The sequence below is a fragment of the Balaenoptera borealis genome (assembly GCF_965194805.1).
Source record: "Balaenoptera borealis genome assembly, contig: HAP1_SCAFFOLD_943, whole genome shotgun sequence".
Lineage (NCBI taxonomy): Eukaryota > Metazoa > Chordata > Mammalia > Artiodactyla > Balaenopteridae > Balaenoptera > Balaenoptera borealis.
This window is the reverse complement of record NW_028123263.1, coordinates 251520-263355: the sequence shown is the minus strand read 5'-3', so window position 1 is coordinate 263355 and position 11836 is coordinate 251520. Positions and strand designations below refer to the sequence as shown.

General features: G+C 43.5%; 1 pseudogene across 1 annotated transcript; it reads right to left on the bottom strand.

Annotated features, from left to right (window-relative positions):
• Window positions 1-3: 3 nt before the first annotated feature.
• Window positions 4-11116, bottom strand: LOC309621739 (RAD52 motif-containing protein 1-like; annotated as a pseudogene). The gene is made up of 7 exons: window positions 10998-11116; window positions 10438-10617; window positions 7142-7264; window positions 6595-6768; window positions 5535-5633; window positions 2277-2365; window positions 4-821 (listed from the first exon to the last, which is right to left on the bottom strand). The product of its transcript is annotated as an RAD52 motif-containing protein 1-like (transcript).
• Window positions 11117-11836: the final 720 nt, after the last annotated feature.

Genomic DNA, 11836 nt, shown 5'->3' with positions numbered 1-11836 from the left:
AACATCTGGACTGGATATGAGGACGTCAAATAATTAAAGCCCCCAGCTTCTGCCAGGGGTGTAAGGGCATGGGGCAATTTGGGAGGGGGGTCTGAGGCGTATGAAGACCAAGGCTCGGTCAGCCGCGCGAGGTTGGGTGTCACCTGGACGGGGTCCAGGGCCCACTCCGGAGGCTGAACTGCCAGGACTACTAGCCACAGTTGTTGCCACATGACGAAGAGCCGTGGCAACCAAAGGTGCAGCCGGGACATAACACGCGGCGGCTCCCAGGCGCAGTGACCCAGGCCACTGAGGAGCTGGAGCCACATCCTGCGTCCGAGCTGAACTGCTATGCCAGCGCCGACGCGAGGGCTCACGTCAGCAACCGCGCGCCCTTCCCCTGCCTAACGTCCCACCCGTTATTTATGATGTGTTTAGTTCCGCCACCACCATTATTAGGTTCGTGCGGAGATCCAATGCGCGCCACCAGAGTGGGCCTTTTTCCCAGAGTCCCCAGGGCGCAAGCCATTCTTCCCCTTGCAAAAGCGACAATTACCTCCTGCCGGGCCCTCTTCCCAAGCCCTCCCTGCCCTCCCTGGCCCCAAACAAGGAGGCGGGATTTGGGCTGCAGACCCGAGTGGCCCCAAACTCCAGCGGCCCAGGGGTGGCGGGGGGTTGGGAAGGATGCAGAGCTTCCCAAGGAAACCACAGGACCTGGCATTCTGGGAAATTCAAAAGTGCTAGTCCAGTTCTGGCAATGTGAACCCTTCCTCCTCAAAGCTCAAGTCTGAGAGGCATTCTTCCCCCCTTTGGCCACACGGCTGACAAGAAAAGTAGCTGACCTGCAAAATGAGCACCAGTTAGGGTGGCGGGAGGGGAACACACCTTACAGTTATTCTAAAATGTTGCCATTTCCTCCAAACTCTCAGTATTCACGTCTCATTATTAATTCACCACTCTATTATTAGCCGTTACCACTGAATCAGTGATGACTCCAGAACTTCTGTAGGAGGGCTTTGGGGCAGGTGAGCAATTCATTCTGGGAAAGAGAGTCTAAAACCAAGTGAACGGCCCTTTACATTAGCATGGGAAAACTTCCCCCATCCCACCTTGTCTCAACAGAGCCATTAATCTAGAAAAAACTACAGTGTCACTTTTCAGAGGTCTACCCTGTGTGCACACGCGGAGAAGACACTTAGAATGTTAAAGTCAGCATGTTAAGTAATTTTCTTGAAATACTCTAACTAGCACCCAGTTTACTTTCTTCACAGTCCTTTTCATAATCTATTTAATTTTAGTCCTTTTTAATTGTCTGGTACACCTTTAACACCTAAACCCCAAGACAGAAGGAGCTTCATCTTATTTCCAGTGCCTAGCACATAATGGTTTCTAAATGGAACTGATTCCAAGATTGGCCTCATTTAGGAATGGATCTGTGGTTATAATCAGGTTTCCGAAATCTTTAGTATCAATACGGAATCCTTTCCTCTCACATTTCACAGGAAGTTAGACTTCTTAAAGCCCAAACATGGATATGTTTGAAGTTTCCTTGACTGATTTAAATTGAATTAAATTAATTATTTTGTACAGGAAAAACTTTCAAAATTTTTACATTTTTCAGAACATAACCACCTTTTCTTTCTCTACTTTCTTCCCTTCAAAACAAACTTTGCAACATTGGGGTGAGTTAAGTAATCAGAAATCTAGCCCCAAATTAAGCTCTCAATGACATGAAACACATTTTTTGCTCCTTTTTAATAAAAATCCTATATGCAGTACATTAATGTTTTCTTTTAGCAATTACATTGACAACTTAATCCCTAATTCGAGGCATCCATATAATTGATTTACAGAAAGGTTCTTCTGCAAAACATTTAACACAAGATATATATGAGATGCTGAGATCTGGGTAATATACCTTACTTGAAAGGCATGAATAGTTTTTAAACACTGTAGCATAATCACACTTAAGGCCATAGTTACTTTGTTCCCAAATCCCTGCAATTCTATTTGAGGGGAGTTCTAAAAGGCCTGTGTCTTCTCCTGTGTCCACAACTGTAGACGTACACTGATGGCCCTCAATCCTGCTCTCCAAACTTCAAATAAGGGGCCAGAGACAAGGCTCGGGACTTGGAGAAGTCCTAGAAATTCCCTGCCTCAAAAGCAGTTTCAGAGTTTCACATTTTCCGAAGGATGACAGAGCTGAGTAGACATGCCAAAGTCTTCCAAATCCTGCTGGTTGTTTTGAATTACGGCTACACTGGCTGTGTACCCCTTGAGTTTTTATCTCCACATACTTGAATTAAACCCTGTAGTTCCTCTTCGGTTCTAGCATCATCTGTGACCTCGTCACAGGGTCTATATGCCACAGCTATTTTACCACCTTCTGAAATAAAGTTAACAAGGATCAATTCAGAAGTTTTCTTGTTCTAAAACTTCCTGTATACAATGGTAGCACCCGATAATTAGACATTCTTTTGATTTCTAAAAGCAGAAAATAAGAGCATTTTCCTAGAAGTTCCCTCATCTGACACTTCAGTTTTTATCATAATTATTTGTGAAAAAATATATAAGAAGTGTCAACTTTGGTTCAAAAACCTTTCTGATCTTAGAAATAAGAACTAAGGAATAATGACAAAGGAATGAAAAGCTGTGGAAACAAAAATGTTCAATCACAATACAAGTAAATAGGAAGGCATTAGGTGGGGGTCAAAGTGAGTTCAAACCTGGGATAGATACCACTGGACTATAATAGATACTTCATATTAGAAGCAAGGCAAGTGCCTACTCCTTGGGACCAAAATTCTACCAGATACAATGAACAAAGCTTTGGAGACACAGACAGACAGAGAGAGCATTTGAACACTCTACTGGCAGAAACTGGCCCATGTGCCTTTTGGACAATACAGCTTTCCTCAAGGCAAGCTAGAGCCACCAGGCTTTTTGGTCCAAGGAGTTTTGAGTACATATAAGGAATACCTTTGCATATTAGGGACAAACAACCCAGACATTTAGTTTGGTTCTTAAAGGTTGTTACCCAGAGTTGACAGCTGATGGAGATTCTGCCTGATGACCAGGGAAGTCAAACTTCACTGGAAGGACTGCCCAGCCTGGAAGGCCAAGACCAATCCAGGGTCAACTCTTACAAGCAAATAAGGTCTCTGACAACTTAGCTAGGGTTTCTCAGTCTCTACGCCTGCAGGGCTGTGAAGCAGGGGAGCAATTCTGTTCCGGGAATCTACTAATCATAGAGTTTCCTTTGGGCACAGCCTGTCACATTCTCACCGCTGTATAACTCGATAGGGAACACAATCAACGCTATTCAGTAGCATGACCACTTTCAAGGCTCACAAAAACGTAGCCGATTATTATATAAGAATTTTTTACAGAACTAGAACAAAAAATCTTAAAATCTGCATGGAGACACAAAAGACCCCGAATAGCCAAAGCAGTCTTGAGGGAAAAAAATGGAGCTGGAGGAATCAGACTCCCTGACTTCAGACTATACTACAAAGCTACAGTAATCAAGACAATATGGTACTGGCACAAAAACAGAAACATAGATCAATGGAACAAGATAGAAAGCCCAGAGATTAATCCACGCACCTATGGTCAACTAATCTATGACAAAGGAGGCAAAGATATACAATGGAGAAAAGACAGTCTCTTCAATAAGTGGTGCTGGGAAAACTGGACAGCTACATGTAAAAGAATGAAATTAGAATACTCCCTAACACCAAACACAAAAATAAACTCAAAATGGATTAGAGACCTAAATATAAGACTGGACACTATAAAACTCTTAGAGGAAAACATAGGAAGAACACTCTTTGACATAAATCACAGCAAGATCTTTTTTGATCCGCCTCCTAGAGTAATGGAAATAAAAACAAAAATAAACAAGTGGGACCTAATGAAACTTCAAAGCTTTTGCACAGCAAAGGAAACCATAAACAAGACGAAAAGACAACCCTCAGAATGGGAGAAAATATTTGCAAATGAATCAACGGACAAAGGATTAATCTCCAAAATATATAAACAGCTCATTCAGCTCAATATTAAAGAAACAAACACCCCAATCCAAAACTGGGCAGAAGACCTAAACAGACATTTCTCCAAAGAAGACATACAGACGGCCACGAAGCACATGAAAAGATGCTCAACATCACTAATTATTAGAGAAATGCAAATCAAAACTACAATGAGGTATCACCTCACTCCTGTTAGAATGGGCATCATCAGAAAATCTACAAACAACAAATGCTGGAGAGGGTGTGGAGAAAAGGGAACCCTCTTGCACTGTTGGTGGGAATGTAAATTGATACAGCCACTATGGAGAACAATATGGAGGTTCCTTAAAAAACTAAAAATAGAATTACCATATGACCCAGCAATCCCACTACTGGGCATATACCCAGAGAAAACCGTAATTCAAAAAGACACATGCACCCGAATGTTCATTGCAGCACTATTTACAATAGCCAGGTCATGGAAGCAACCTAAATGCCCATCAACAGACGAACGGATAAAGAAGCTGTGGTACATATATACAATGGAATATTACTCAGCCATAAAAAGGAACGAAATTGAGTCATTTGTTGAGACGTGGATGGATCTAGAGACTGTCATACAGAGTGAAGTAAGTCAGAAGGAGAAAAACAAATATCGTATATTAATGCATGTATGTGGAACCTAGAAAAATGGTACAGATGAGCCAGTTTGCAGGGCAGAAGTTGAGACACAGATGTAGAGAATGGACATATGGACACCAAGGGGGGAAAACTGCGGTGGGGTGGGGATGGTGGTGTGCTGAATTGGGCGATTGGGATTGACATGTATACACTGATGTGTATAAAATTGATGCCTAAAAAAAAAAAAAAAAAAAAGAATCATATTCACCCAATATATCAGAAATGAAAACTGAAATTAAATTGATTCCAAAAACATAATCTAATAAACTCTTCAACAAGAAAACAACAACGATAATAATAATAGTCAATATATTTTGTCTGCTTACTATGTTTCAGGCATAGTTCTAAGCTTTTTACATTCATCATCTCATTTACTCTTACAATATCCCCCATTAGGTGATAAGCTGAATTACTAACCCTATTTGCAGATAAAGAAATTGCAGCTTAGAGATATTAAATACCTTCAAATGTCTCTGGCTAGAAAAACCTAAAATTGCAACAACAACAACAACAACAACAAAATCTAAGAGACAAAGTTAGGACTCAAACACAGGTGTCCAAGGCTTATAACTGCACTATTCTGTATGAAAAGCAAGCAATTGAGGAAGAACGGGACCAAACACTTTCTGTATGAACTGAGGCAAGTCATTCTACATCTCAACACTGGGGACAATAATAGTTGCTGTCGTTTTTCTCATAAATGCCACAAAGAACAAATTTAAGACTGCTGCTGTGAAAGCATCTGGTGAATGAAAGAATATGTAATGTTTTAGATAACCATTACTTTCATCCAATTAACTTTTCAGATAAGTTTCTTTGCTCACTGAAACTGAAGCACTTCAAGAACAGTCAAAAAGGTCTTACCTAAAACCACAATCAGCAGTTTCTGGAATGCATCTGTCATAGTCTTCTGAATAGCAAGCTTCTGGGTTACCTTCCTTTTCATAAGGAATGATAATGACCCTAAATCCAACCAAAACAGATGAATTTAAAATGCCTATCATCTGAATAACTGATTTCTAGGTTATATGTTTAAAACTAAAAAAGCATCTGTGATTCTTAGCTCACTACCTTAGTGATTAAGGGCAGGCACAACACTGGGGTACAGCTGAATGTCTCTGTTGTAGGTATACCCTGGCATGGCACAGTTTCACTGCTCAGATCTATTCTGGAAGTTCCTAAAATACTAACTAGACGGGAAATGCAAACCAAGGACGTGGCACAAATCTCATATGACTCACAGATTTCAAATGGACAAGCTGAGGCTACACTGCTACAGACCCTGCTCTCCTGTGCGTAAAGGGCTGGATTCATACAGGGAGATAGATTTGGTGGTAGTGCAGATGATCTGGCCTCTCCTCAACCATCACCCACTCAGGTGGATGGTGGAGCCTCCTCTACTCCATTCGCTAACAGCCCTGCCTCTGACTTAAAACCCTAAGCCCAAGTGCCATGGATTGTAGGAAAAAACTCAGTACCAATCGGAATCCCCTTTCTAGGGATCTACATTTACTTTTTCCGCTCAGGCCCTTCTATAGGAGGCAAAGGACTGAACATTTACACAAGAGTTTATTTCAATCTTTAGACAATGATTTTGTTGGGATAACTGAAGGCCAGAAGACATCTGTATTTGAAGGACTATTTTAGCACAAAACAAATTATTAACCAAAAACAAAAACTAACTAATTTTCCCTCCTCCTAAGCTTCTTGGCAGGCAGTCAGTTCTAAAATTCTAAAGTTTAAGGTGCTGTCAGGTATCGCCTAAGATAAAAACCTATATTGTCAGGCAGAAAAATTCTGCCCAGGGCTTTAGTTGCTTAGAAAAGGTGATGATGTATCTGAAAAGTTGAGTTTCAGAAAGAAAGGAAAAAAGAGCAATCCCACTCCCTCACCTCCCCACACACACACATACTGGAAAACAGACCTTCCTCCAACTTATCCAAAGGTTCCTTCCTCAGCCATGCCAACTCCAGGACTCCTGCACTCGTGGGAGGGCAACACCACCTCTGAAGCACAGAAGAACTTCAGGCTATTGCTTCTGAAGTGGTGTCACAATATCTTCATTTTCCCTTTCTTCAAGGTTAGAAAGATCCTGAAGCTGTTAGGATTTTGAATGAAAGGCTAGACTTCCAAATATTCTGTTGTTAGAAATTAAAACTAAACTCCAGCAATCCCCGGTAATAGTTGAGGTATGCTATAGCCTCAAAATCAAGTGAGACTTGCAAATGAATGACTAGATATGGACAACTCTTTTTTATTATATACCATACAAATACTGGAGAAAATTATGGACACCACCATCCAAGTCATTGAGATTATCACTAATTCTAGGTGGCAGGCCAATGCTCAGATACTTCCGTGTGGAAGCCTCCCACATCTCCTCCCCATAGCCCTGTTCCATTCTTCTCTCTAAAGTCTAGGAGTTCAATGTTGAAAGGAGTCTGGTTAGTCAAAGAAAATCTAGAGTTTACCTTGATGATGCTTTTTGACCACCCATTGAAACCAAAGTAGTAATTTGCCAATTCTTGGCATCTGGAGCTGTTTGGGGCAAGCGTAGTATCTTGAACCGCCTTATGTCTGCTGCCGAGACGAACCTGAAGACATAAAAGACCTAAAAATATCACAACCCTACATAGAGACTTATTTTGGATATACCTGAGATTTATCAATACCAATTTCATGGAGTGGTTGCGAAGATTAAGTAGGACATTTTAAGCAATGAACTCACAGTGAGCCCTAAATAAATGTTATTTATTATTTTTAAGTCAGTACTTTTCTGCATCATTTCCAGGGCCCCTGATTAACCGGAAGGTTCCCTGACCTCTGGTGGTGAAAGTGATGATGAAAGCAAGCAAGGAAGCCCAGCAGAAGCCTGTTATGGGGCTGGGGGTAAGCAAAGGAAGTGAACTGTTTTAGTCGTCTCATCCTGTAGCTCCTGCTTGAGAATATGACCTGAAGAGGAGATAAGATGGACCTGCCACTGAATTAGGACCTTAATCTGTAGCACCCCCTCCCCAAGTTACTAACCCCTGTTAGAAGAGGGAATACGTATACCTCGATGAATGTAAATAAAGCAACCAAAAGAATTAGAGGTTCATCTGCATTAACAAGCTTCTTTGAGAGTGCAAATATTTCCAGTCTTAACTCTCTAAATAACTTACATATTACTGTGGAGTTTTTACATCACTAGTTCTTTCTTAAATGTCTATTTGCATTTTGAACAGGGTGCAGTATGTAAATATAGTCATAAACATTCAAATAATACAAATAAAGTCAAAGCATTGTTAATTCTTTATTGATGTGTTTGTGCATCTTCCTCTGTCACTAGTTTATGAGCTCCTTAAGTGCTTGAAGGAACCATATATTATTCTTTCCTTGTTACCAGAAACAAGCATACATCTTGGCACATAATAGAGGAGGGATGGTCTGTTGACTGAGTGAATGAATGAGTACATAAGAAAATGAAATTACTTTCTCCAACTGAAGCTGCCTGCTGGGAAGGAGAAATGGAGACTAATTTTTAAATGCTGAGTGTCGCAACGTTTAAAACAGGGAGGCTAGGCCCTGTATGGTGAGTCATAATGGAGCTGTCCTGGACAATTAGGAAGCTTCAGAAGGGCTCTGAGCCCCTGGGTAGTAGAGACAGTTGACATCTGGGATAAGCTTGCCACAGTTCTTGCTGGCAAACATTTCCCTTCGTGCTACTGAGAAAAACTCAGATACATTAGGCCTTTCCTTCATTTTATTTGAAGATGTTATTCTCTTGTCTGTATTTATAAAAAATACAGGGGAAAAAAGATAAGAAGTATATATACCTGCTAATGAATAAAAGAAGACATAATTGGAACTTCCCTGCTGGTGCAGTGGTTAAGACTCCGTGCTCCCAATGCAGGGGGCCCGGGTTCGATCCCTGGTCAGGGAACTAGGTCTCACGTGCATGCTGCAACTAAGAGTTTGCACGCCACAGTTAAGGAGCCTGCGAGTCACAACTAAAGGAGCCTGCCTGCTGCAACTGGGGAGCCCACGTGCCGCAACTGGGGAGCCCTTGAGCCGCAACTAAGGAGCCCGCCTGCTGCAACTAAGACCCGGTGCAACCAAATAAATAAAATTTAAAGAGAACGCATAATTAAAGTAGGTAACAATTTCGGGGGTGTGGGTAGTAAACTAAGGCTCTGCATTAAATAAAGAAATCGAATACGAATGCCCTTTCCTCTCAACTCTATAGTGACTTGTAGAACATTTTCCTCATTACTCTATCAGTGACGGGCTTTATGCTGTGACAATCTCAGAACCTAAGCTTATGGAATGGTCTTAATGTCCAATATAAGAAAAGAACTCATTACTCACAACTGATACCAAGTAACTGTTTCATAATCTTTCCAGGACCATCCGTAATATCTGAGGGGTTATGTGAAATGGTCGCAGGGTCCGCAAATTAAAGAATGTCTGACACGAAATCATTTCAATCCCAGGGAGTACAGCCGGGATTGAAGAGGGTGTTAAACAGGGTACAGAAGTGGGAGGTAGTGTACCTGGAGTCACATCTGAGGAGAGTTCTCAGATTCAATAAAGGTGAAATCAGTGAGTAAAGAAATAGGGGTGAGAATAGGCAGCAAGGTCAGTAGGAAGTAGCCAGAGCAAGAAGCCAATCAGAGAAGACACACAATTATAAAGTGAAAGGTCTGGGAAATCGAAGCCTCACTCACTTATTCAGAGGCATTGAAAAGGTCCTTGAAAAAGGAATGGTGGCTGAATGGAGGCACATAATGAAATGTTAATTCTGGGGAAGTAAAATTGGATGGCATGTTAATATGGAATAAGGTTTCTACAATGCCTTAAAGAATATTTTAACCATCTTCTGGAAGCTGAAGGGAGTTCTGAATAGGCAATTTGAGAGTGATGATGATGATGAAGCCTCCTTTATGTTACATCTGACAAAAGTTTGTCAAGCTCGGGACTTCCCTGGTGGGACAGTGGTTAAGAGTCCGCCTGCCAATGCAGGGGACACGGGTTCGATCCCTGGTCCAGGAAGATCCCACATGCCGCAGAGCAACTAAGCCCGTGTGCCACAACTACTGAGCCTGTGCTCTAGAGCCCGTGAGCCACAACTACTGAAGCCCGCGTGCCTAGAACCCGTGCTCCGCAACAAGAGAAGCCATCGCGATGAGAAGCCCAGGCACCGCAACGAAGAGCAACCCCCGCTCGCCGCAACTAGACAAAGCCGGCGCGCAGCAACAAGACCCAACGCAGCCAAAAATTAATTAATTAATTAATTAATTAATTAACTTAAAAAACAATTTGTCAACCTCACACATCTAAAATCCACATAAAAGTAACTATAAGGAAGACTCTTGTGAAGATTTCTTAAATTAAGGGGCAGCATAAAATGACATGGGCTTTAACATCAGTTCAGTTTGGGTTTGGCCTCTAGTTTCCACATTTACTGTCATAAACCTTAAGTAAGTCACTTAACCATCCTGAGTTCGAGTTTCTTCATCTAAAAAAAAGAAAGAAAGAACTGGGGAACTGGGGGATCAGTGGAGCAGTGCATCTGAGAGCATTCTGTACACCACAGTGCTGTACAAACATTGGCCTTTTATTTTTTTTTCCCCCCCTTGGGATCTTAGTTCCCGGACCAGGGATTGAACCCGGGCCCTCAGCAGTGAAAGTCCTAACCACTGGACCGCCAGGGAATTCCCGATGGCCTATTAGTTTTAAATTCAGCACTTCATCCCAGTAGAGCGAGGAATTCCACATTTGGACCCACCTTCACTGGAGATGTCTGAAAAAGCTGCTTCTGGTCGCATGCCTTTTGGGCTCTGTGGGCATCCCTTGCTGAATAAACCTCGATGATGGCATAGAACACAGGACCGGCCACTGCTGCGTTTGGGAAGACTCGGACCGAATACAGAAGGCCAAACTGGGAGAAGACTGTGAACAGAGAATGCTGTAGGGTGGGCCCATGCTAAGTAAGTGCAGGAAATTTCACGCCCAGGAAGCCAAACCGCCCGTTCCTTTCTATTCCCCCAGCCCTTCGCCGCAGGCAACTGTGGTGATCCTGCAACTCCAAACACTTCTCATTTCAGCAACAGGTTCCCCTCTGAAATCCTAAGCTTCGAGAAGCATTAGGAGGCAATGCCGGCTGTTGGGAACTATCTCTCAAAAATCTGTGGGGGCGAGCTGACTACTCAGGTCGGCTCTAGAACTAAGATTCCTCTCAGCAGAGACCACAGGCAGATGAGGTGCTGAAGCAGTACCCCGGGGCGCCCAGTTACTGAGGCGCGAGGTGGCTTCCTCCACCCCTCCCTCTGCCCCGGCTCGGCTCACTTGCAAGGCCTCGGCCGTGGGTCCAGAGCTCAGCTCCCACACCAGCAAGGTTTTGTCACCCACGATGGGAACCACAAAAGGTACCAACGCCACCATCCTACCTTTACCGCGCGTGCGCGGCTCGGGGCGCCTGCGCACGCGCGCCTGCGCACGCCCTGTTTATAACGGAAACCTGAGGGGGGGGAGCCAGTTTGTTGGGAGTGGGACGAGGGCGGTGCTCGGACCTCTCCCTCACCCCTCCCACTCCGGGCTTGTCTCTGCCTCTAGGTCCCCTTCCACAGGTGGCACTGTCACTATATAATCACGTGGAATCATGCAGCCCTGGGCCTGTGCTGGGGGAGGCAGGAGGTGGGTAGGTTTGGTGCTGGGCTGAGCTGGAGGGAGGCGAGCAGCACACAGCTGACCCGCAGTGGGGGCAGGAGAGGCCAGGGCCTGAGGAGGGCCGTCTTGGGCAATGGCTGCTCTCACACATTCTTCTTTCCCCTGTCTTTCTGGCACCTCCCTGCTAGTTATCCAACGGTTGGGATTTTCTTTTAAAGAAAAAAAACAACCCAATGGGAATTTTCCACCAGCTTGAAATGGTGGAGAACCCCCTACCTTGGTACACAGGGTACACAGCTGTACATGAGTTTGAGAAGTTGGGAGAAAAGTCAGGCCTTGGCTCCACAGTGGAGGGAGGCCCAGTGATCCAAATATTCTGGCAACCCCAATGACCGTACGAGAGGGGCCAGAAGTAGATGGTCCTCTATGGGCAGGAGGTCGAGCATGTTGTAAATAACTGGTACTTGATGAACCAGGAGAGAGAGCACCAGAATAAATTGCTATTTGATTTACTCATC